Genomic DNA, 27,381 nt, shown 5'->3' on the forward strand with positions numbered 1-27,381 from the left:
ATGGTAAAAGATTTATAATTTCATTCTTTAATTTCTCTTTTAGATCTCTGTCCTGGGACGACAACAGAATGCACCTTGAAGAAAGGTAGGTCAAATGTTATCAGCTTTTAACATATTGGAAGATATCAGAAGCTTCTTAAAAAAAAAAAATTTAAACCGTTTGGTTTTGTTCATTGATGTGATGTGAAAGATTAACGGTGGTTTTTGGACATATTTTGTGAGTGGAACTTGCCATTATGTATCATTTTCAGGATTAGTTTCAAACTTCCAAAATGTGGTGACCAAAATGGTTCAATATACAAAACTGAACATTGGGCTTTTTAACTCAAATGTGAATTGTCAAGGGGTATTTTCGGGGCTAATATTGTACAAACATTGTCAGGACACCCGGCAGCCCAGCAAATGACTTTCCAATCTCGCTTTCATTTATAAGAAGATGTGAGAAATAGTTGTAGTTTACAATGCTAATATACGATTCCTCAAATGATTTTGTTTGCATTAGATTGCAATGACAGTAAGGTTAATTAATTGTTCAATTAAGGGATATTTAGAAATAGTAATTCCTCCCCATCATCATCTATATCCCTCGTTTCCCCTATCCCTAACCAGTCTGAAGAAGGGTCTCGACCTGAAACGTACCCATTCCTTCTCTCCAGAGATGCTGCCTGTCCCGCTGAGTTACTCCAGCTTTTTGTGTCTCATTCTGAATGTCATCTTTTGTTTTCTTATTGTCTCATGATCATGTTAAAATATATTTACTGTTGAAAATTTTTAAACCATTCAGGTATTACCATTGAAGGGAAATAGAAGCAAAAAGGGATATTCATTTGAATAAATGAGTGATCTAGCTATTAGAATTTATCTTTATTTGATTTCCATGTGAATTACACAGTCTGTGGTTGTTGATAATTGTTCCAATCATCTATTGATAATGTCAAATAAAATATTTGATGTTGGATTTTATTTTATTTACAATGGAATGAAAATTAATTGTTCATTTTAATATAATTACTTTTGTTTGGTTTATTTGAGTTGCTACTTGAATTACCAATTACAATCCAAGCTTGACTTTAATGGAGATTATTGCATGCCAAAACCTCTCTTTTCTGTGAATGTGGTAACAAACTTTCACAAGAACACATCTCCACAATGCCTTTGGTTGTTGGTTGAGCTGCTCAATCATTTATATTCTGTAGCAGCTCTTGGATGAAGTGTTGCTCTTCTCATGTGGAATTCCTGTTGCTTCTTTCACAATGATTAGTCAGAGCTAATCTCTCGCGTTCACGTTGCTAGTTGTGTTACCTATCAGCCTGTATCATGTGCTTATCGGGACTGAAAATGGCAATGGTACCGATTATGAAACAATATGGAGGCTTCGGGACCTGTGTTTTTCCAGTTTTGTATTATGCAATACAATTATGTCATGGGTCAAGCAATGCTTATATTGTTAAGATTTCAAAGATTGCACAATTCCACGGACACAGAAAGGTTCAATATATTTACTCAGATTCCTGAAGTGTTGTGAGCGAGTGCCTTTCTTTTATTTGTCAATGTCTGCCTCAGATACATGCTAAAGTTGTGATTTCATCATGTTTCCATTCACTCAGATAAACAGTTAGAGCCTTACAACTTTGTTCACAGGGACAAGTTGTGTTTTTACTTCCTGGTGGATGACGCAATGCATGTTTAAAAAAAAAGATATTTCTCTGCATTCCAAAGAGAAATGTATTGTACTTATGTAACCAAACTTTGTCCCTTAAATAACATGTACATTAACAATTAGCTCTTTCAATGTCCAGCACTAGCATGTAGAAGTCAGACCACATTATGTTCTCAGGTTAGCATCACCAATTTGGCAACCTGTTGCCGAATCTTGTGATGTTGAGTGCTCTAAAGCTTTGTGTAAAGTATGACTTACAACAAATCTAGAGACTTCCATGACAGTAATCATGATCCTTTAGATGCTTTATGTTTCCAGATTCTTTGCACATTCTTTAATTGTCATCTTTCTTTCTCACCTTTCATTTGGCAATACCCATCATATCTATATGGGAAGTGGTGGTGTGAACCAATCCAATGAATAGCATACAAGGAGGCAAGTAAAATGATGCATTTGATGGAATCAGAGCAGAACTTAATGCAATGGAATTTTGTAATACACTCCAATGAGCCAATTGAAACCAACTCCAGTGATTACACTTTGCTTATTTTGCCTCCCACATCATCGCATTAACACCAAATTCCCTTGATTGAGTTACACACCTTGTTCATGGCAATTCGTAGGCACCCTTCTGTATTAATCTGATTCCAAGACTTGGTCCATTGCCTTCTATACCCAGACACTTTGAGTATTTGTCCAGATATTTCTTAAATGCTCTGCCATTCTCCCAGGAAGTACATTCCAGAGACTCTGTGAAAAAGGATTCCCTCAAATTCACTATAAATCTCTCTCTCTTTACACTAAATCAATGTTCTCTGGTTTTATCTCCCTCCAAAATGGGGAAAAAAGGTACCTGTCATCTACCCTTTATATACCCCTCAATATTTTTTTAATCAATTGTGTGCCCTCTTAATCTTGTCCATTCTGGGGAAAACTGACCCAGTCTTTCCAGTCTCCCCTTATAACTGAAATGCTCCAACTCTGGCAACATGATGGTGAATTCCCACTGCACCCTCTCTTCTACTCACTTCTTTAATCTTCGTTAAATGTTAAACCAAGCTTAGAGTCAAAGAGTCATATAGCATGGAAACAGGCACATTGGCCCAACTTGTCCATGGCGACCAAAATGTCCCATCTCCACTCGTCCCACATGCCTGCTTTTGGTCTATATTCTAAGAAAACTTTCCTTTCCATGTACCTGTCCAAATGTTATTATTGTACTTGGCTCAACTATGTCCTCTGTCAACTGTTCTTTAAATATATATGACTTTGCGATTTGACTGCAGAAACAATCGACCCCTCTGCTATGGCAGTTTAGGTAACAGAAATTCACTCTTACAGAATTCATAAATCATGAGCAAAAATATAGATGCATTCTAAAATTTATGTGGAAAAAACCTATACTTTTTTTCCCCAACTTAGCTTTCCTGACATACGCATATGTGATGCAGCTTCATGTTATATAAAATTTCAATACTGTTGAGTCTGCATTCTAGGAACGTAACTCTCCCTGCTACTGCCTCCCCCCTCCGCTAACCCCATAATGTAGGGTCGCCTGCATCGAGTACCATGCATTGCACAGATAAGATATACTTGTCAACAAACAAATATCTACAAATTGGAGGACACTGATTGGTGCAGTAATTGGGAAATTGAATCACTCTTCTTAAATTGGTGTAGTATCAAAGGCAAACAGAGAAAATACTTTTTTGTATTTTCCGTTGGAAAAGATGCAAAACAGAATGAATTTATAAAAGCACAGTGACACTACAAAACACATTCTGAGATACACCGATGAGCCAAAACATTATGACCACTGACAGGTGAAGTGAATAACATTGATTATCTTGTTACAATGGCACCTGTCATGGGGTGGGATATATTAGGCAGCAAGTGAACAGTCAGTTCTTGAAGTTGATGTGTTGGATGCAGGAGAAATGGGGAGGAGTAAAGACCTGAGTGACTTTGACAAGGGACAAATTGTTATGGCCAGACGACTGGGTCAGAGCATCTCTGAAACGGCAAGGCTTGTGGGGTGCTCCCAGTCAGCAATGGTGAATACCTAATGACTGTGGTCCGAGGAGGGACAAACCACAAACCTACGATAGGGTGTTGGGCGCCCAAGGCTCATCGATGCGCGAGGGCAACGAAGGCTATCCCATCTGGTCCGAACCGACAGGTCATCTGTGGCATAAGTCACAGAAAATTTTAATGGTGGTCACGGGAGGAATGTGTCACAATACACAGTGCATCGCACCCTGCTGCGTATGGGGCTGCATAGCCGCAGACCGGTCAGAGTGCCCATGATATACACCATCGAAAGTGCCTACATTGGGCATGCGAGCGTCGAAACTGGACCTTGGAGCAGTGGAAAAAGGCTGCCTGGTCCGATGAGTCCTGTTTTCTTTTAGATCACCTGGATGGCCGTGTACGTGTGCGCCGTTTACCTGGGGAAGTGATGGCACCAGGATGCACTGTGGGAAGATGACAAACCGATGGAGGGAGTGTGATGCTCTGGGCAATGTTCTGCTGGGAGACCCTGGGTCCGGCCATTCATGTGGACGTCAATTTGATAAGTGTCACCTACCTAAACATTGTTGCAGACCAGGTACACCCCTTCATGGCAATGGTATTCCCAGATGGCAGTGGCCTCTTTCAGCAGGATAATGCGCCCTGCCACACTGCACACATTGCGCGGGAATGGTTTGAGGAACATGATGAAGTGTTCACGGTGTTGCCCTGGCCTCCAAATTCTCCAGATCTCAATCCGATTGAGCATCTGTGGGATGTGCTGGATCGACAAGTCCGATCCACGGCGGCTCCACTTCGCAACTTGCAGGACTTGAAGGATCTGCTGCTAATGTTTTGGTGCCAGATACCACAGGACACCTTCAGGGGTCTTGTAGAGTCCATGCCTTGGCGGGTCGGCGCTGTTTTCGGGGCACACAGAGGACCAACAGCAGATTAGGCAAGTGGTCATAATGTTTTGGCTCATCAGTGTATATATCTGTTGTTACAAAGGATCAGCAGCATATTGTTCTCATCACCTCAAAAGAGGCAGTCCATTTGTCTTGAATGACAAAGTTATGATTCCAATGATTTTTTGCGGGACACCTGAATGAAGCATGTCGGAAGGTACATTCTGACTTCAAAGCTTCATCAGAGTCTTAATTACATTATTATATCATATAGATTAATTTCCTTGCAGTCAAACTGCCCTCTTCTTCCTGCATGATTAAAGCACTGATTTAGGAAAACAAATGCTGTTCACTTCATTAATTCATAGCCTTGGCCTGATCAAAAAATATTTTAAAAAATTGCCTTCCATTTATCGGCGGCAAACACTTTCCTATGAACTTTCCAAGCGGATCTGTTGTCTCAGGGCATCAGGAGATATATTCGTCCAGTAATCAACCCACAACTCTCTTTAGCTGAATGGTGGGAATCATTCTTTGCACGAAATTTGATGGGGTTTTGTCATTGCGATCTTCAAGGTATAACGGCCCTCAAAGTACCAACATACCAATGAACATCATAATATAAGACAATAACTGCAGATGCTGGTACAAATCGAAAGTATTTATTCACAAAATGCTGGAGTAACTCAACAGGTCAGGCAGCATCTCAGGAGAGAAGGAATGGGTGACGTTTCGGGTCGAGACCCTTCTTCAGACTGCAAGGAGGCAGACTGAAGAAGGATCTCGACCCGAAACGTCACCCATTCCTTCTCTCCTGAGATGCTGCCTGACCTGCTGAGTTACTCCAGCATTTTGTGAATGAACATCATAAGATCAGTGAAATTAGGAAAAACTTGCTAGCTGGAAGTCATGTCGATGGTACAGGAAGCATTTTCCCAACAACCAAATCTGAAAAATCTGTGGATTGGCCCCTCTTATATCTCTCTCCTCCCACAAGGTAGACACAAAAATGCTGTAGTTACTCAGCGGGTCAGGCAGCATCTCGGGAGAGAAGGAATGGGTGACGTTTCGGGTCGAGACCCTTCCTCAGACCGATGTCAGAGGACAAAGATAGGATGTAGTCGGAGACCGGAAGATTGGTGTGAGAACTGGGAAGGGGGAGGGGATTGAGAGGGGAAGCAGGGACGACCTCAAGTTAGAGAAGTGAATATTCATACAGCTGGGCTGTAAACTGCCCAAGCGAAATATGAGGTGCTGTTCCTCAAATTTGCGCTGGGCCTCACTCTGACAATCTAGCTTTGTGTAAACTAAATATTAAAAGTAGCACATAGGCCATTGCATGAGGTGGAAATGGATGAAACTTAAGTGTCATTTGTCTCACAGTTCCAAAGATGGAGATGGCTTGTGGATGGAAATCCCTGCACTTGTATTTTCCTGGCATATTTGCGGATGTTTTGGGGGCAAGTAAGAAGACATTCTTGTATCACTGTCATAAATAGTTCTAGGACAGCACCTTCTCCCACACCAGAAAAAGGAATGCAGACCTTGCCCATAAGAACATGGTTAATGAAGAAATAACTATCCATAAAATTATCCACTTTGGCGGCAAAAACAAGGAGGCAGATTATTATCTCAATGGTGTTAGGTTAGGCGAGGGGGAAGTGCAGCGAGACCTGGGTGTCCTTGTACACCAGTCACTGAAAGTTGGGGTTTAGGTACAGCAGGCAGTGAAGAAAGCTAATGGAATGTTGGCCTTCATAACGAGAGGATTTCAATAAAGGAGTGAAGAGGTTCTTCTGCAGTTGTATAGGGCCCTGGTAAGACCACACCTGGAGTATTGTGTATAGTTTTGGTCTCCTAATTTGAGGAAGGACATCCTTGTAATTGAGGCAGTGCAGCGTAGGTTCACGAGATTGATTCCTGGAATGGAGGGACTGACATATGAGGAAAGATTGAAAAGAGTAGGCTTGTATTCACTGGAGTTTAAAGGATGAGAGGGGATCTTATAGAAACATATAAAATTATAAAAGGACTGGACAAGCTAGATGCAGGAAGAATGTCCCCAGTGTTGGGTGAGTCCAGAACCAGGGGCCACAGTCTTAGAATAAAGGGGAGGTCATTTAAAACTGAGGTGACAAGGAACTTTTTCACCCAGAGAGTTGTGAATTTGTGAAATTCTCTGCCACGGAGGGCAGTGGAGGCCAAATCACTGGATGGATTTAAGAGAGAGTTAGATAGAGCTCTAGGGGCTAGTGGAATCAAGGGATATGGGGAGAAGGCAGGCACGGGTTATTGATTGTGGACGATCAGCCCTGATCACAATGAATGGCGGTGCTGGCTCGAAGGGCCGAATGGCCTCCTCCTGCACCTATTTTCTATGTTTCTACGTTTCTATGTTTCTAATAAGAAATGATATTCACAAAAGGTTCTGGATTTGCAGGTGATTGTGTAGAACTGCATGGTAACATCCTAGGGGAAACTAGTGGTCTTCCTTTGACCTTTGATGTTGGTCCTGCACTGCAGAGGAGCATGAGGAGCTACAACAAGCTCCCTGATGGAGTGCACAACTGAGAAAGCACCTCGCATAGTCTTGAATCTCTGCATATGTTTTCGTTACTCTTCAAGCCCATTGTTTAAAAGCACAGATCATGAGACTCAGCTCCAGAGTCAGCATCAACATGAGATTAGTGTGGATGTAATTCATTTGTAGCCCATGTGAAACTCATATGGTCACTGTGTTTGTGGTAATGGTTGTAAGAATATTCCCAGATGCACACTGGATATTGTAATTGCTCCCCGGGCTTCAACTCGAAGTAATTATTAGAGTTCATTACTATAATAACACAGAATTCCGGGACTGTTCGAAAAAATAACGTTGTAAACAATGGTGCAATAATAAATCTCCACATATTGCACTCCTTGCTAATTTAATTAACTCTTACGGCAATAAGATGTTATTATATTTTAATTTTAGGAAAGATCATTGTGTTTCTCCTCTTTGGAGCCTGTTTGCCTTGCCTATATTTAAGAGGGAGTTAGATGTGGCCCTTGTGGCTAAAGGGATCAGGGGGTATGGAGAGAAGGCAGGTACAGGATACTGAGTTGGATGATCAGCCATGATCATATTGAATGGCGGTGCAGGCTCGAAGGGCTGAATGGCCTACTCCTGCACCTACTTTCTATGTTTCTATGTTTCTATGTTAACACAAATGTTGTCTTCCATTTTGGGCATGGAGGAATGTGCCCACTAATCCTCATTAAAGTGAACAAAACACAAGATGCGGTTTCATCTTGTTCAACATTAAAAGTTGAATGTCATAAATTATCTTTCCACAAAAATCCAACAGAACTGTAAAAGCCCTAAGTGGTCAAGATGGGGAGACATACATCTAACCCCCTCACCCTGAACACAGGATACCCTCAGGGTTGGGTCCTTAGCCCCCTACTGTACTCCCTGCACACACACGACTGTGTGGCTAGGTTCAGCTCCAACTCCATCATCAAGTTTGCTGACGACACTGTGGTGGTGGGCCTGATTTCCGATAACGAGGAGAAGGCCTACCGGGAGGAGGTGGCTAATCTGGCACTCTGGTGTCAGGACAACAGCCTTCTCTTGAATGTTACAAAAACTACGGAGCTGATTGTAGACTTTAGAAGGGCTCAACATCCGAGGACGTACACGCCACTGGAGATAAATGGGATTACTGTGGATAGGGTGAGCAGCTTTAAATACCTGGGAGTCCACATCACAGAGGACCTGACATGGACAACACACATTGCCGCACTGGTGAGTAAGGCAAGGCAGCGCCTTTACCACCTCAGACAGTTGAGGAAATTCAGAGTCTCTCTGAGGATCCTTCAATGCTTCCACTCTGGGGCTGCAGAAAGCATCATGTCCGGAAACATCACAATCTGGTTTGGGAATAGCTCTGCCCAGGACAGGAAGACTCTGCGGAGAGTAATGCGTTCGGCTGACTTTCCCCCGCTGCAGGACCTATACATCAGGAGGTGCAGATCCAGAGCCAGCAACATTATGGGGGACCCCTACCACCCCAGCAACGGACTGTTCCAGCTGCTATGGTCAGGCAAACGCCTCCGCTGTCATGCTGTGAAAACAGAGAGGATGAGACGGAGTTTCTTCCCACAGGCCATCAGGCCTGTTAACTCTCATATCACCAGGGACTAATTTAATTAACTGTATTAATTTATTTTTTGGGATAATTTATTTTTTCTATTCTGTTTTGTAGTTTTAGCACAATCTGCAGGCGTTGCCACTTTCATTTCACTGCACATCTTGTATATGTATGTGACAAATAAAGTTGACTTGACTTGAAAGTGAAAGTCATTAAAATATTTTCATAATCATTTTAAACAATTCATCAAAATGTTGATTTATCCAGAAAACAAAACATCTACTCAATGTGCCAGTTCTGAGAGAATGAGAATACACATATCAAGTCAATTGCGCATTATTAAAGTAAAATTTTTAACGTGCAACCTTTAAGGGCAATTGATGCAAATATCTTGAAAATCTAATTTCCATCTTTCCCATGGCGAATAATAATCTTATATCATAAATTGCAAATGCCCAAATTGAGGAAAGGTTGTATTTCTAACATCATATGCTGCTTTGTACTAATCAAAATAATTTGTGAAAATTAAATAAATATTAAGAATACGATTGTGCGAAAGGGAAGAATAATAAAAAAGTGATAAGTTTTAATGTGTCTATTTAATGGTCAAGCAATTGGAAATCCAATAGTTGATTTGGTCCTAAGTCTCAATGAAAATCCGCTGCCCAGGGATTATGACCACAGCAGGAGTTGTGGAGGGTTGGTGTGGGATGGAGTAGCACATTTGGCTGGCAAGAGTTCTATTTGGATATGGGATTAGAAACCATGACTGACCTATTGGAAAATGAAGATTGTGATAAGGGTTAGGAGATAGAGAAAGGAGACAAGGGGATTGGGGGAAGAATGGTGTAATAACCTTGGCTGATTGAGTGGTTAGGACTTGGCAAGTGAGTGGGCTTAAATCTGATGGCCAGGGGAAGTGTTGAGGAGCATAGACTGTAAGAATACAACTTTGTATTTTGGTGTCCCATTCAGGTGCAATGAAGATTTGGTTGTCTTTGGTCTGCCAATCTTCAGCAGCATTAAATTGCAAAGGACAGATTTTGATGACTGTTTAACACTAAAGTCAGATTATGTGTCCTATGTAGTTGTGGGCTGCATGTTATTCCTTGTCCTCTGGTGTTTGTTCTGTCATTTGTGTAGTGATATTACGACAAGAGAGTTGTCAGCTGTATTTATAATTTGTACGTTTCAAGAATTATAAGTAAAAATATCAGCAGGCATGTCAATTCAGCCTGTCAACCTCGCTGAAAGAACCATCTGTAAAATCTTCAGGATCCACTGCAGTGATCAAATTCACAGGCCACCCATTCACCTTCAAAATTAAAAAACAAAATATTTATATTATATTGGTTTCCCCTCCCACTCCATCCCGCCAAAATTTGATGACATTGGTGAGGAAGCACAGCGATCATGTTATGAGGCATTCAATAGAGGTTTGAGAGGTAGAAAATTGGTGGCACAGCGGGAGAGCTGGTGGAGCTGCTGTTTCACAGCACCAGAGACCCAAATTTGATCCTGACCTCGGATGCTGTCTGTATGGTTCAAACTCAAGCTGGAAAGAGTGCAGTGAAACAAACAGCAACTTGGTCAACTTTCTTTTTGCTCATAGTTGGTAAACGGGGAGTTGGCAAACGGGGAGGTAACCGAACACATCCTATCAGTGGAGGCAGCCTGAAGAGAGCTCTGCTGGCCAGGGTTACAACATGAGCCACAACAACAGATGTGCCGACCGGTAAAGGACTCGCTGGTGCAGATCAGTGGCATTGCACCTCGTTTTAAGGTGAAACGTCACGAAGTGCTGGAGTAACTGAGCAGTCTGAATCAGTTTCTCTGAATGCATTCAAGTGAGAGCTGGATAGAGCTCTTAAGGATAGCGGATGGGGAGAAGGCAGGAACGGGGTACTGATTGAGAATGATCAGCCATGATCACATTGAATGGCGGTGCTGGCTCGAAGGGCCGAATGGCCTCCTCCTGCACCTATTGTCTATTGTCTATAAGTATGAAGAAGGATCCCAACATCACCATTTCTCCAGGGATGGTGTCTAATCCGCTGAGTTACTCTCGTACTTTGTGTCCTTTTGTGTATTAACTATAATCTGCAGTTCTTTATTTCAATTACACACAATGATAATACCTAACTCGATTATGATGGACAATCAGCAATAATGGACACCAATCCCCCCTCCCCCCCCCCCCCCCATGGTCCGTTATAGCAAAGGTTTACTGTATCAAAACCATGTCTAAACTTTGGAATGATGACCCATTTACCCTTTGGAAATGATGTTCCCCACCAAAATGTCATTTGATGCAGGATCCTTGTATATATCCTTGGGCATCTTCCTATCACTTTAAAAGTAATGGATACAGAAGGAGGTGAATGCCTCAAGCATTAGTGAGGCTTTTTCGAGAATGTAAGAAAGTAATAATGGTAGTTACGTTTTTTTTTTTTAAGAATCTATGGTGCAGAATCCAACTATTTTCCATATAAGTACTCAATGCACTGTATTTCCTTGTGCTTATCTACAATAAAAAAAACCTGTTTCATTATTGGCCTTCTGATTTAAAAAAATATATATTCCTATCACAGGGTGTAAATCTTTCTCCATATTTTAAATTTTAAGTTGCACATGAAACAAAACAGTGCTAATCTGATTACAGACTCACTGATTTTTTTTGAATGCCATGCTGATACCAGTAACATGAATTGCTTCAAAAAGGTATTGAACGCTGTAAGAATACTTCCTTTCTCTGTGATATTTTCACTTCGCTTCAGCTGGTGTTCCCACTGAGGAGGCAGTGCCTGCTTACAGAGGATATTTGTCCTTTGTGGCTTGGCCTTGACTGCACTTCTGTGCTATAGCTATTAAATTTTATTTCCTGGCTGTTACCTGAGCATTTGACAGCTGCAAGATCACAAATAGGACCAATGTAGCGCAGTATGGGATTTTGCAACAGGAGATGGCGTGCCATTTTTATTATGTGTTGCTTTGTGGTTTGAACGAATCTGGTACTGTTTCTCAGGAAACCCCAAAATGATAAATGTGCTGAAAAAAGCCAGTGATGGTACCAATAGATTATCAGCTGCAGAACCTTTTTATATTGTCACGAGCACTAAAATGTAATCAAAAGACTACCCTTTTCCACCGCAATGCCTTGTTTTACAAAGCACTGAGCAGACCCGATACTCCACATGCACAGAATTGAAAGGCAACTTTAAACGACATAAATTTAAATGGCTCTAGTTATTACCTGGAATGTTTTTTTTGCTCTTTCAAGACGCCAAGCATGTAACTTCCATCATTTTGTCTTGCAATATAAAAGAAAGCATTTAGTAAACCAACCAGGATCTTGACCATGTGTCAAGATCCTGATAAAAAAGGCACATCTGATAACTCCCTGTCGTTAATCCCTGTAGCTTTGACCAATACATTTCAACCTCGAACTTAATCGGAATTAAATATTTACAGTTTCAGTGTCCTATTGAAACTGCAGTTCTCTCTGCCTTCTCAAAAGTGTAACTTTTGCAGGTGACTGGCTTGACTGCGTCTATCACTTTATCCCCTCAACTAACTGCACCCGAGCCAGATGTCACATTGCCTCCCCAAGTCTTTTGGGTGGATAATATGACCCACAATATCCAACTGCATACTTGTAACTGCAATATACTCTACAATACTTAGTTAAAGTGTGCATTTCAAGGGCAAGTATGTCAAATGAGACAGCTACTTATCCATAAGGTGCCAAGAAGATTATTATTGCAATATATCACCTCTACTAATAACATGTGTTTTTTCCAGCAAATGGGTCACTGCATTCTGTTCTTCATTTGTCAGCTGGTGTTTATTAGTCTTGCAGACATACCCAGACACTCTAATTAAGGTCCCTTGTGATGCATCATATTTCTCCACTTTTCCAAAGTAACCTATTTGTATCATTTCAGAAAATCGTCTTGAGTTCCCTTTTCTGTCCAAGTAATATTGGATGAGTTTGGACATTTTGGAAAAACATGGGCATTCATGGCAAACATGGAAAAACATAAACCATTCCTCAACTGAAGGAGGAATACTTTCAGTTTTCCCATGTTTTTTCCAAATTTGCAAACTGATCCAACATTACTTTCTCCAGCCTGCGGCATTTATATATCCCAGGTAGACACAAAATGCTCGAGTAACTCAGCAGGTCAGGCAGCATCTGGAGATAATGAATGGGTGACTTTTCAGGTTGAGACCCTTCTTCAGACTGAAGAAGTGTCTCGACCCGAAACGTCACCCATTCATTCTCTCCAGTGATGTTGCCTGACCTGCTGAGTTACTCCAGCATTTTGTGTCTACCTTCAATTTAAACCAGCATCTGCAGTTTTCTTTCCCACACATTTGTATATCCCATGTTTGTTACCAGTGCACAAAATAGTGGTCTCTCCTAAACTGGTTTAGTGCTAAGTATGGTAAAAATTCAGATAATCTGGTATTTTATGCTTTGTAAATTCTACTGCTTCAGCATCTGACATCATGTATATGAAACTAGGAGGGTTCCTAGTTTCGCCATTTAGCGAGGGATGTGGACTCACACTGCACCTCCTGAGTTCCAGGATTAACACCTCTGCCTTCTTAAGTGCATCAGTCACACCAAACTCTCTCCTCCCTGCAATTAATACAGCATATTTGTTCTACACCTTCTCTGAGACCTTCATATTTTTGTCCTAAAGTGTGGTGGCAAGAACTGGGCCAAATACAGCAATGATGGCCAAGTCAACATTTTATAAATGGTCATATTGTGGCGGCACCCGAGGGCTAGGCCACTCCCTTGGTCATTCCACTCGGCACTCAGTGGACGGGAGGGATTAGGTCACTTCCTGGGTCAGTCCCCTTGGGTCAGGTGGTCTGGGACTATAAAGGGTTTGGGTGTGTCGACTCACGTTCTTCTTGAGTGCGGTGTTTGGTACCACAGGTAATAAAGTTATTAACTACTCACCTGGCGTCTGGCCTGATTACCGCGGTGACCGCACCCACTACACTGGTGACCCCGACTTTCCCTCGCAAGTCGCGATGGACCAGAACCTGCTACTACCCGACTCTTCCAGTCAACCGCTTTTGGACCTTCCCGTGGACCCTGCCGCCCGCGCTGCTATCCACGCCGTGTCGGTGTGGCTGCCTCCATTGTGGACCGAGGACCCCGACTTCTGGTTTGACCAGGCCGAGGCACAGTTCGCCCTGCGGGGCATAACTGCCGACGCCACTAAATACTTTCACGTGGTCAGCGCCCTCGACCCGGCCACCGCGCGCCTGGTCCGACCCTTCCTCCGCGACCCCCCAGCAACCGATAAGTACGTGGCCCTTAAAGCCTTCCTCCGTCAGCAGTTCGGCCTCTGCGAGGCTGAGCGGGCAACCCGGATCCTCCGAATGCCGGGCCTGGGTGACCGCCGCCCGTCGGTACTACTGGCCGACATGCAGGCACTGCTAGGCGACTACGAGCCCGGTTTCCTTTTTAAACATGTTTACCTGATGCTGCTGCCGTCCAACCTCCGCCAGCAGCTCCTCGACGCCCCGTTCCCCAACATGCAGGCGTTGGGCAGGCGCGCCGATGAGCTCATGATGGCCCGTCACCTGGCCCTCGACGCGTTGGAAGTCCATCCGACGGCCGACGACTACCCGCAGGTAGGAGCCTCGATCGCCCGCATTACTACCGCTCCCCGACAGCCTTCCCGACGGTATCCGGCTTCAGCAGCTCACCCAGCCGGCGGCGCCTCTTTTTCGCATGGCCCGCCTGCAGTTCCCCCACCCGCCACCGGAGGTCGCTGGTGGTCGGACCCAGGCATCGCGCGCAGCCTGCCGGCAGTTTCTCCATACGCCACCGGAGGTCGCTGGTGGTCGGATCGGCCCGCACAGCCGCCCGTTTTCACGGAACCCAGCAGAGGGGGCTGGTGCTACTTCCATCGGCGGTGGGGCCCTTCGGCCCGTCAATGCCGGCAGCCCTGTTCGTTCCCGGGAAACGCAGAGGCCGGCCATCAGTGATTGCTTCGTCGGCCGGCCAGATTCATCGTGTGTTTGCGTGGGACCGCCGCTCCGGGGCCCGTTTCCTTGTGGACACCGGGGCGGAGGTGAGTGTTGTTCCCCCTTCGCAGGCTGACCGCCGTAGTGGTAACCGCGGTCCCCTCCTCACCGCAGCCAACGGGACCACAATCCGATCATATGGTGTGCGCACGATCTGCCTCAACTTCGGGGCGAGCAGCTTCTCGTGGCCATTTGTGATCGCGGATGTGTCCCAGCCACTGTTGGGTGCGGATTTCCTACGGGCACATTCCCTGCTCATGGACGTTAAGCGGCAGCGTTTAGTGCACTCTGTCACTCTGCAGCCCATTTTCCTCCACTTGGGCGACCCGGTCGTGAGTCCTGATGGGCCCCTGTCGTCCGTGGACGCCGCGTTCTCACGAATTCTGGCTGAATTCCCCGATATTCTGGACCCCCAGTTCCACTCCGCCGCCCCGAAGCATGGGGTGGTGCACCATATAACGACTACTGGCCCGCCCTTGTACGCCCGGGCACGGCGTCTTCCACCGGACAAGCTCCGTCTCGCTCGGGAGGAGTTCCGCCTTATGGAGTCACTGGGGATCGTGCGCCGTTCAGACAGCCCGTGGGCGTCCCCGCTCCATATGGTCCCCAAGGCAGACGGTGGTTGGCGTCCTTGCGGAGATTACCACCGGCTTAACGATGCCACAATCGCCGACAGGTATCCGGTCCCTCACATCCAGGATTTTAATGCCCACCTGGCTGGGGCCACGGTATTTTCCAAGGTCGACCTGGTGCGTGGCTATAACCAAATTCCAGTCCACCCCGACGACGTCCCCAAGACGGCAATCGTGACGCCATTTGGCCTATTTGCATTCCTCCGCATGCCGTTCGGACTCAAGAACGCTGCGCAAGCCTTTCAGTGGCTTATGGACTGCGTGTGCCGTGGCTTGGAATTCGTATTCGTATACCTGGACGACATATTGGTGGCGAGCCGCTCGAGACAGGAGCATATTGCCCATCTCCGCCAGCTATGCCAACGCCTTAGCGATCATGGGCTGGCCATCAACATCACCAAATGCCGTTTCGGGGTGGCATCCATCGAATTCCTGGGCCACCACGTGACCCCGCACGGTGCGCTGCCGCTCCCGAACAAGGTGGACGCGGTGCGCCAGTTTCCACGCCCGACCACCGTGAAGGGCCTCCAGGAGTTCGTGGGAATGGTGGCCTTTTACCACCGATTTGTGCCATCTGCAGCCCAGATCATGCGCCCGCTGTTCCACCTCATGGCGGGCAAGCGCAGGGAGGTCGAATGGACCGACGATGCGGTGGCGGCGTTCCAACACGCCAAAGAAGCCCTGGCTGCGGCCACGATGCTCGTGCATCCACGGGTTGATACACCAACCAGCCTGACGGTCGACGCTTCGGAAGTAGCGGTTGGGGCGGTGCTCGAACAGCACACGGATGGGTGTTGGAAGCCTCTTGCCTTCTTCAGTAGGCACCTCAGCGGCGCACAGCGGAACTACAGTGCTTTTGACCGCGAGCTCCTCGCCCTTTACCTTGCGGTCCGCCACTTCCGCTATTTTCTCGAAGGGCGGACTTTCACCGCGTACACGGACCACAAGCCCCTTACTTTCGCTTTCGCCAAGGTGTCCGACCCGTGGTCAGCTCGCCAGCAGCGGCAGCTGGCTTACATCTCAGAATTTACTACCTCCATCCGTTTCATCGGGGGTAAAGACAACCGGGTGGCCGACGCCTTGTCTCGACCCGCGGTCCACGCCGTCCTGCAAGTGGCTGATGGAATCGACTACTCAGCCCTGGCGGCGGCCCAGCTGTCCGATAACGAGATGTCCGCCTACCGTACCGCCGTTTCGGGCCTCAGGTTGGAGGACGTTCCGTGTGGCACTGGGGGCGCGACGCTGCTTTGCGATGTGTCCACCGGGCAGCCACGCCCAATCGTGCCTGTTGCCTGGCGACGCCGGGTGTTCGAGGTGCTCCACGGGCTGTCCCACCCTTCCATTCGGGCGATGACGACCCTCGTGGCTTCCCGTTTCGTTTGGCACGGGTTACGCAAGCAGGTTGGGCATTGGGTGCGCACCTGCATACCGTGCCAAACCTCAAAGGTACAGCGGCATGTGCGTCCGCCGCTCCAGGAGTTCCCCGTCCCTCGCCACCGTTTTGACCACATCCATGTGGACATCGTGGGGCCGCTGCCGCCTTCTCGGGGTTTCACCTACCTCCTGACAATGGTGGACCGTTTCACGCGGTGGCCGGAGGCAGTTCCACTGCCGGACACGTGTGCCTCTACTTGTGCCCGTGCCTTGGCGGCAAATTGGATTGCCAGATTTGGGGTTCCGCTCGATATTACGTCCGACAGGGGGCCACAATTCACCTCCGAGCTGTGGTCATCCATGGCCCAACTGCTGGGGGTTAACCTGCACCGCACCACAGCGTACCATCCGCAGGCGAACGGCCTGGTGGAGCGTTTCCACCGCCAGCTCAAGGCCGCTCTGAAGGCCCGGCTCGTTGGCCCGGACTGGGTTGACGCTTTGCCGTGGGTTTTACTGGGTGTCCGCACCGCCCCCAAGGAGGACTTGGCCACCTCCTCGGCGGAATTGGTTTACGGGGCTCCGTTGACGGTGCCCGGAGAGTTCGTTCCCTCCGCCCAGGGTCAGGCAGAACAGCCCTCAGCCGCCCTGCAACGCCTTCGGGAGACGGTGGGCTCGCTGGCGCCAGTGCCGACGTCTCGCCACGGTTCGGTGCGGTCACATGTCCCTTCCGCCCTGCAGGACTGTCCTTTTGTGTTCCTGCGTCGGGATGCCCACTGGCCAACCCTTCAGCGGCCTTATGAGGGACTGTTCAAAGTGCTTGAGTGGGGCTCTGCCACCTTCGTGTTGGACATGGGGGGTCGTCCTGAGACGGTCTCTCTTTCACGGCTGAAGCCGGCGCATGTGGACATTAGCCAGCCGGTTCTACTGGCGCAGCCTCGCCCTCGGGGTCGTCCCGCGTCCCGGCCCTTACCCCCGAAGTTCCCGCGGGTGCCTTTCCCTGGCGGGGTGGTTCTGCTTCCTGCGCCCGCCGTGGCGCGCACACGGGCTGGCCGTTTCGTCCATCCCCCTGTCCGTTTCGTGCCTTGGGTTCTTGGGGGGGGGTCCTGTGGCGGCATCCGAGGGCTAGGCCACTCCCTTGGTCATTCCACTCGGCACTCAGTGGACGGGAGGGATTAGGTCACTTCCTGGGTCAGTCCCCTTGGGTCAGGTGGTCTGGGACTATAAAGGGTTTGGGTGTGTCGACTCACGTTCTTCTTGAGTGCGGTGTTTGGTACCACAAGTAATAAAGTTATTAACTACTCACCTGGCGTCTGGCCTGATTACCGCGGTGACCGCACCCACTACAATATGACTTCAATGCTTTTGTACTTCGCTGAACCAGCCGAGAATTAAGATAGTTGAAGAGTCATAGAGCACTGAAACACAGCCTTTGGCCCTAATCTCCCATAACGAACAAGGTGCCTTCCAGAGCTAGTCCCATTTGTCCCAGAGCTAGAGATATTTGGCCCATATCTCTCAAAATCATCAATGAACCTGTCCAAATCTTTTTCAATGGTGCATTGTACCTGCCTCTGCCACTTCCTCTGGCAACAAGTCCCATTCATCCACACCCTCTGTATGAAAAGCTTGCATCTCAGGTCCCCTGTGAAGATTACTCCTCTGACCTTTAACAGAACACTACTTACAGAACACCCTACCCTGGGTGGGAAAAACCTATAGCTATTCATCTTTTGTATGCCCTTATGATTTAATAAACCTCCATATGGTTACCCCTGGGTCTCTTTCACTGCAGGGAAAACATTCCCAACATACCCAGTTTTTCCTTGTAATTCAAGCTCTCCATCCCCTGCAACATATGTATAATACTGCATGTATTATTCCAGGTGCAGTCTCACCAATATCTTGTAGTTTAAACATGATATCCCAACCGTTGCACATAATGCCCTGATGGATGAAGGCAAGTGCGCATTCTTCACTTTCTTGTCCACTCATGTCAATATTTTCAGGGAACTATGTACGCACTCCTCGATCTCTCAGTTTGACAAAACTTCCCTGGAGCCTGTCATTCGTTATGTATGTTCACCCCTGGTTTAACTGCATGGAATGTATCACTTCGCCCTTGCTCAAGTTAAATTCCAAGTGCCATCCATTTGCCCACATTCCCAGTTGACTAGATCCTGTTGTAACCTTAAGCAACCATCTTCCCTGTCCTCCACTGCATCAACTTTAGTGTCATCCACAAATGTACTAAACATGCCATCTACATTCTTATCCAAATTGTTAATATAGATTTTTTTTTAAAAACAGGAGACCGAGCACTAATGCTTCCAGCACATCTTTGGTCACAGGCCTCCAATCTGAAAAAAAAGCAACCCTCCCTTACCACTCTCTGACTTCTGCTACCAAGCCACATTTGTATTCAGTTTAATTAGCTCACCATGGGTCTTGCCTTCTGGACCAGCCTACCAGGCAAGACTTTGACAAAAACCTTACTCAAGTCCATGTAGACAATGTCTACCAGCCTGCTCCTGTTGGTCCTCTTTGTCACTATTTTTTTTAAATCATTCAAATTCATGAGACATGATGTCCCACATTCAAAACCATGTTGACTATCCCAAATGAATTCTTGCTTTTGCAAATGCAGATGGATCCTGTTTTTCAGAATCCCCTTCAGTAATTTACCTACCACTGATGTTTGGCTCACTGGCTCATAGTTGCCTGGATTGCCCTTGCAGCCATTCTTGAATAAATACACAACTTCACCCACCCTCCAGTGTTCCAGTACCTCACCTGGGGCAAAAGGTGATGCAAGGAAGATACAAAATATAAGAAAGATATAAAGATAAGGAAGAAACAAAAATCTCTACCAGAGTTTTATCAATTTCTTCTCTTGCTTCCCACTATGTCCTAGGATCCATTTGATCAGATTCCATGGGGTTTACCTAGTTCTGTACCTCAAGACCACCAACACTTCCTTTATTGTAATATTGGTATGTTTCAGGACATTACTGTTCTTTTCCCTTACTTCCACAACTTTCTCTGAGGTAAATATAGATGAGAAGCATTAGTTTTTAGAACTTGCTCATCTCTTATGGCTTCACAAATTGATACCCACACTGATCCATAAGTGGTCCTATTGTCTGCCTCCTTACCTTCTTGTTCATAATATACTTGCCTGTTGTCAGCATGTTAAATAGGAATTATTGAGGTTGAATGATAAATCCACAGAGTTTGTGCAGAGATCGTCAAGAACCTTATAAGGTTCGAGGCATTGTGCTAAGGAATGAAGGAATTTTGAAGAAAGATGCAGCAGAGGAGATGCAATGGTCTTGGGAAGCTGGACATTATTAAGCCTTCATTGGTCATGCAAGATTTGAGCAAAGTTGTCTCAGGGTACAATGTGCATTCTGAACTGAGGAATAAAAATAAAATTCAGCCTACAGAAATAGATGTATTTGGGAAAAGCGGGAATCCAGCAAAGAAATTCACCTGATTCGTATAAAATCACAGTAAAGGTGAAGATCACAGAATAACCCGAGTCATTGGAGCAGTATAATTCACACAGGACAACAGAATAAACGCTAAGGTGCCAGAAACTTCATGTCTTTGGAAAAGCAGTGACAAAATTGACCATTGTGTTCAAATTTGCCCTGCAGGCAACTTCCACTACAAAGAGCATTGCCAATAGCAGAGTTTTCACATCTTGGACTACTGACAAATTTTAAGCTGCCACAGGGAACATTAGTAACATCAGTCAATTCGCAATCCACAGATAAATCAGACTGAGCACTGTTGTATTGTTCACAAGGCCACACTTTTATAATTTTACTGCTGGAGAACTGCCAATACAATGATAAAGCTTTACAATTTTTTAATATTACTAGATTCTCCAGAGTCCTGGACTTACTTCTTTTGTAAACTGGTTGATTCCATTAATATGCAGGAGAAAAGCTAGAAATCTGAAACAGAACAGAAAATGCTGCTCATGTTCACAACAACAGGTGAAAGAAAATGAGTTAATGTTTCATCAGCATTATTTTAAAATGAAAGTAAAGAAGGAAAGAGAAATATGCTAGAAATAGGCAAAAAAAAGAATAAAGATTAGCAACAGGATTGGTGATTTTATTTTCCCTTGGGACCTAGAGCGGAAAACAACACTGATCAGGTTCTGAGAAAATGAAATAAAACAAAGATGGTGAACTTTTCAGTTTAGTTTAATTTAGTTTAGAGATACAACACAAAAACAGGCCCTTCAGCCCACCGAGTCCGCACCGACCTGCGATCCCCGCACAATAACACTAACCTACACACAATGTATACACAATGTCCCTACAACCTAGGGACAATGTACACTTATACCAAGCCAATTAACCTACAAACCTGTTCGTCTTTGGCGTGTGGGTAGAAACTGAAGATCTCGGAGAAAACCCACACGGTCACAGGGTGAACATACAAACTCCTTACAGACAGCATCTACAGTCAGGATCGAAACCGGGTCTCCGGCGCTGCCGTTCCACCATGCCGTTCTTTCATCAATACTATCCTAATAATTTTCTTGCTCCCAGGAGACTTCCTGACCTGTTGAGTATTTCAAGCATTTGCAATTTTAGTGGAGATGATCAGTACTAGTGCAATGAAACCCATTGTCACAACCCACACTCCCTCTGAAGGCATGGCTTCTCTCTTCATTGTCATGAATGCCACCAAAACTGTGCAATCACCAGGAACAGAACTGAATATAAAATTGTTAGCTTGAAACAATCCATTTTATATCAACTATCAGAATCAAAGAAAACTGGTATATCCTGTAAAACTGACATGCAAGGAAGATTAATGATGTTGCTGGTGGAGGGAGAAAAGTCCATCTGAAGCTAATAATGGAACAGGATACTGGAAATAAGTCAAAAATAATTCCAGATACAACATCAGTCAAGCAAGAACCACATGGCAACTTCTGAAGAGAGAGAACTTCAGCGAAATGCCACGTAAACTACCAGCCTTCTCTCTCACTTGACTCATTCAGAAGCTCAAAATTCCCATATTGTCCTCTTCATTAATAAACCAGCATCAGTGCCAGTCATCAGAATATTGTTAAGTTTAATATAATCAGCATGTTAACCTTGATTTAACTCTGCACCTTCTTCAATCTGTATGGCATTAAATCACTTTGTAGCAAATTGTGAATGCAGCCCAGAACATCCCATAAACCAACCTCGCTTCTTTTGACTACATTTACACTTCACGTTGCTTCAGCAAGGCCGCCAGCACAATCAAAGACAAGTCTCACCCTGGTCACTCTTCCTTCTCCCCTCTCCCATCAGGCAAGAGGTGGAGAAGTGTGAAAACAAACACCTCCAGATTCTTCCCAGCTATTATCAAGGAAATCTACCAACTAGCGACTATCTACCTCATTGGAGACCGTCAGACTGTTTTTAATCAGACTTTACTGAACTTTATCTTGCACTAAACATTATTGCCTTTCTGATGTTCCTGTGCACTGTGGATAGCTCAATTGTAATCATATATAGTCTACCCACTTACTGGTTAACACACAACAAAAGCTTTTCACGATACCTTGGTACAGGTGACAATAAACTAAACTATACAATTCATCTCTTGGTAAAATATTCACTTTACTGGACTCAGATTTTTACATCTGCATAAATATTAATTTACCAAGAATAGCAAATCTGTCTTGGTTTTGTCCTTCCCCATTTTATAAATCTTCTGCTCAAACACTACTCCTAAACTTATTATTCCTCTAATTTTGAGATTTTTAACACTACCTACCTTCTTTTGCCACACTGTTTTATGAATTGATGTGCCTTGCTACCTATCTGAGTAGTAAAACATCTTCCCAAATTCCTTTCTGCTTTCTGTTATCTTTCTTTTGGTCCATCTCCCTCTTTGAATCTTTGAGTGAACCACTAATCTTTTTTTTTCAAATCTGAAGTATAGCCTGCAGTTCTGGACACCCATGTGATGGACGCGAGGCTACGGAAAGGATACAGAGGAGTTTTACCAGAGTGACATTAAGGTTAGAGGTATTAGCTACAGGGAGTGTCGTAGAGTCAAACAGCGTGAAAACAGGCTCGTCAGCCCAATTTACCCACGCCGACCAAGATGCCCCATCTACACTGGTCCCAACTGCCTGTATTTGGCTCATAGCCCTCTAAACCTATCCTATCCATCCACCTGTCCAAATGTTGAGAGGTTTTCTCTGGAACCCTGGAGGTTGCGAGGAAAACGGAAGGAAGTTTTTAAAAATTACTAAACCAAGTGGACCTGTTGGCCCCAAACCATTCCTCCAATGCAAGAGGAGCAGCCTCTCCTCCCGCTCCCCCTCCCTCCACATCCCTCCCCATCCCTCCCCCTCCCTCCCCATCCCTCCCCCTCCCTCCTCCCCTCCCCCTCCCTCCCTCCTCCTCCTCCCTCCCTCCCACCTCCCTCATTCCCTCCCACTCCCCCTTCAACCCCCTCCATCCCCCTCCCTCCCCTCCCCTCCCCTCCTCCTCCCCTTCCCCTCCTCCCTTCCCCTCCTCCATTCCATCCCCCTCAACCCCTCTTATCCTCTCTCCTCCCCCCTTCCTCCCCCCCTCACTCCACCCCTTCCCCCCCACCCTCCCTCCCGAGGAGATAGATTTAAACTTAATGTGAATAACTTTTAAAATATAACACCGAATTCTATGAAACTTCTTCCATTAGCACCAAAGGGACGACGGTGAGTAAGGTGGGCCTAAAATTGTCGCACCATCGTGTACCGTTTTGGCTGTAGTTCAGGACCAAACAAACAAACAAACGAGAGTTTTAGTATATAGATGAGAGCCATACATATGGTAGACAGTCAGATCCTTTTTCCAATGAAAGAAATATGAAATATTACAACATGTACCTTTACGGTGAGAGGTGAAAATTTTAAAGGAGATGTGCGGGGCAAGTTTTGTACACAGAGGGTGGTGAGTGCCTGGAACATGCTGCTGGTGATGGTGATGGAAGCAGCCATGAGAGTGTCATTTAAGAGACCTTTGTGTGAGCACATGGATATGTAGCAAATGTGGATTATGCAGGCAGATAATAATTGGTCTTGCCATTGTGTTTGGCCCAGATGCCGTGGGCCATTGGGCCTGCTCCTGTGCTTTACTGTTCTATGTTCTTAATAGCAGATTTTTGCATGTCATTTCATGTCAGTAAACGCCTTGAGACTTTTTTATGTGAAGATTACTAAATAAATGCAGACTTTTAGTAAAAAGGCAAACATGGCAGCTAAATTGGGAATGGCCAGGTATAAAAAGGAACTAAAGGTATTTTTGATAGTGTTTGTTGAAGGAAATCTGTTGGCTTGGAGATGATAACAATTCATCATCCAAAGGAATCTGAATGTTGTCTGATCTTTCAAACAAACAGATTGTGCCTTAGTTTTGTATTTCAACTTGAATACACAACCTCTGACCCAGCCACATGAGTACTACCAGTGAGCCAAGCTGTAAATTCTTCTGTGTGGGAAGGAACTGCAGATGCTGATTTAAACCGAAGATAGACACAAAAAGCTCAGTAATAAACATTGGTTCATATGAGGATAAGGAAAAGAGATAAAAAAGAAAAAGAAAATCAATGCTCCATCTTTGAAGTTTCTCAGAAGAAAATTCAAGATGTTCATTTTTTAACAAAAATGGAGCATTGATTTTCTTTTTCTTTATCCCTTTTCCTTATTTCTTCAGAACTGGAGAGGTTCAGTAGTAATTATCATTTCTTGTGCTTGCAGGTAAACTTATTGCTGAATGCATTCACTTCAGATTTCTCACATGACTTTTGTTCAGACACAGTTGGTGGTTAAATATCATTATATTAATATCAGAGCTGGTTTTGTCTCTTGAGGACTGAAAAAGTGCTCCTTTGGAACGATGTAGACTGTTGCATGTTGCAACCAACGGATTTCCCAATTTAACCTTTGAATGGACAAATATCAAGACTTGCCATCAGCTTCAGCCGGTGTGGGCGAGTTGGGCCGAAGGGCCTGTTTCCACACTGTATCGCTCTCTGACTCTCTGACTCTATAATGGCAAGATTGCCTTGGTGTTGATATACACACTGAGATCTGGTACATTTTGCTTCATAATGCGCAGAATGCATTTTGCATAAAGTTTGTAATAAAAGGTTGGCAATTTTTACTTTCTTTTTGTATGTTAGTAATGCCATTACATTTCCTCGAAACCTAGTTTTGTACTCCTCTGTAACTTTTCTGTCCTATTCAAATCTCTTCACTGCTCCAGCAACACTGCAAAATTCATGATATATTGTCCCATAAATGTGTTGTACGCCATTATACTCATATGTCTTTGAAAATATTTCCCGACATCTGTCTGTGTTGCTCGATAAGTGATTGTCTAAGAAGATATGTGTTACTTTTTTCCTTTATTTGGAGCCAAAGTTTGGAATCAAAGCTATGTATCGATACATTGCTTTGAAAAGATTGTTTGAAAATGTGTTTAAACACTGATGTCTTCAGACGCCATCAGTTCAAATACAACATATTTCAATACTTGGGGAAAATGACAAATGAAAAATGTTAATATTTTTTGTAGAAATCCATAGGGAGCTTTTTTTTCAGAGTTCTAAGTCTGGAAAATAACATTGGAATAGTTGTATTGGTTGACTGTAGTGCCTGCCTGTATGAAGTTACCAAATTATTCATGCTGAGTATCAGAGGTTAATAAAATTGTAAAATACATTTTAAAATCTGGGTTTCCTGATAGGAACATTAGAACAGACCACCCTATCACTCAGATTTTCCATCACCCTGAACTTGCATTCACTTTGTCCGTAACTTACTTTCACTTAATCAATATGACCAATCTCACCAGTGGTGACCAACCTAGCATCAGTGGGACCAAACGTAGACTGGGCGATCATTTCGTTGAACACCTTCGCTCAGTCGTCCTGGACCTGCCTTATCTCCCAGTTGCCAAACACTTTAATTTGTTGCCAAACCCATTCCTGCCTGACCTTTCTGTCCTTGGCCTCCTCAATTGTCAGAGTGAGGCTAATCACAAATTAAAGGAACAGCATCTCATATTTCGCTTGGACAGCTTATAACCTCGGAATTAAGAGAATATTTTCTCCAACTTCAAGTAACCTCTGCACTCCCTCTCCATCCATTCCCCACCCGTCCATCAGGTTCCCGTTCTCACCTAGCAAACAGCTAACAATGGCCTGTTTCCTTTATCATTGTTACTTTTGTTTGCATATCTTTCATTCATTTGTTCTGTGTCTCTCCAAAACACTGTATATATCTCTCGTTTCCCTTTCCCCTGACTAGTCTGAAGAAGGGCCTCGACCCGAAACGTCACCCATTCCTTCTCTCCAGAAATGCTGCCTGTCCCGCTGAGTTACTCCAGCATTTTGTGTCTATCTGGAGCTAAGAACCGAAGTTATCAATATTGTTGTACTATGCAATTGAGTGACAGGAACAAGCTGTGATTCACAGCTGTATGGTGTTTCAGAATATATATTCCTGAGATCAAAAATGCAAATAGCAATACAAATAATTGAATAATTATTAATGTGGGCATCACAAAATCCCACTCGAAACTTAAAAATAATAACAGTATAACAGTATAACAGAGCTTTATTTGTCGTTCGGCACCGAAGTACCGAACGAAACTACATAGCAGTCATAGAAAAAAAGAACACAAGACACATAGCCCCAACACAAACGTCCATCACAGTGACTGCAAACACCCCCTCACTGTGATGGAGGCAACAAAACTTCCACTCTCTTCCCCACGCCCACGGACAGACAGCTCGTCCCCGACCGACCCGCACAGTCCCCGCAAGGGGATGGAAGTTCCCCCGGCCGAATCGCACCGGGCGCTGAAACGTCTCGCGACCGAGCCGGGCGATGAAAGGCCCCGCGACCAAGCCTTGCGCAGCTAAGTCCCGTGGTCGAGCCGCACCAGCGATGTAAAGTCCCGCAGCCGAGCCGTACCGGGCGATGTTAAGTCCCGCAGCCGAGCCGCACCGGGCGATGTAAAGTCCCGCAGCCGAGCCGCACCGGGCGATGTTAAGTCCCGCAGCCGAGCCGCACCTGCGATGAAAAGTCCCGTGGTCGAGCCGCACCAACGATGTAAAGTCCCGCAGCCGAGCCGCACCGGGCGATGTCAAGTCCCGCGGCCGAGCTGCACCGGGCACTGTTAAGTCCAGCGGCCGAGCCGCACCGGGCGATGTAAAGTCCAGCGGTCGAGCCGCACCGGGCACTGTTAAGTCCAGCGGCCAAGCCGCACCGGGCGATGTAAAGTCCAGCGGCCGAGCCGCACCGGGCGATGTAAAGTCCAGCGGCCGAGCCGCACCGGGCGATGTTAGGCCCCGCAGCCGAGCCGCACCCCGCTCCGTGAGGAAGAGAAAAGTTTCCCCCACCCCCCCCCCGCCACCCCCCACCCACACCACCACCCCCCACACATACACAACCAAAAAAAATACAAAAACCATCCCAACACCGACACACAACAACAACAAAAAACACTAAAAAAAAGGAAAAAAGACGAACAGACTGCTAATTAAATAAAATTACAAATTATAAAACAAAACCCCAAATTTTGGAAATGCTCAGCAGG

General features: G+C 45.4%; 1 protein-coding gene across 27 annotated transcripts in view; it reads left to right on the plus strand.

Annotated features, from left to right (window-relative positions):
• LOC144591791 (receptor-type tyrosine-protein phosphatase delta-like) overlaps positions 1 to 27,381 on the plus strand; it is a 1,768,335-nt gene that overhangs the window by 635,364 nt on the left and 1,105,590 nt on the right. For all 27 annotated transcript variants that reach the window (XM_078395814.1, XM_078395847.1, XM_078395838.1 and 24 more), the window contains one exon: positions 44 to 85. The gene's annotated coding sequence lies outside the window, so the exon portion shown is untranslated. The remainder of the gene's footprint in view (positions 1 to 43; positions 86 to 27,381) is intronic.

The sequence above is a fragment of the Rhinoraja longicauda genome, chromosome 3 (genome assembly GCF_053455715.1).
Source record: "Rhinoraja longicauda isolate Sanriku21f chromosome 3, sRhiLon1.1, whole genome shotgun sequence".
Classification (NCBI taxonomy): Eukaryota; Metazoa; Chordata; class Chondrichthyes; order Rajiformes; family Arhynchobatidae; genus Rhinoraja; species Rhinoraja longicauda.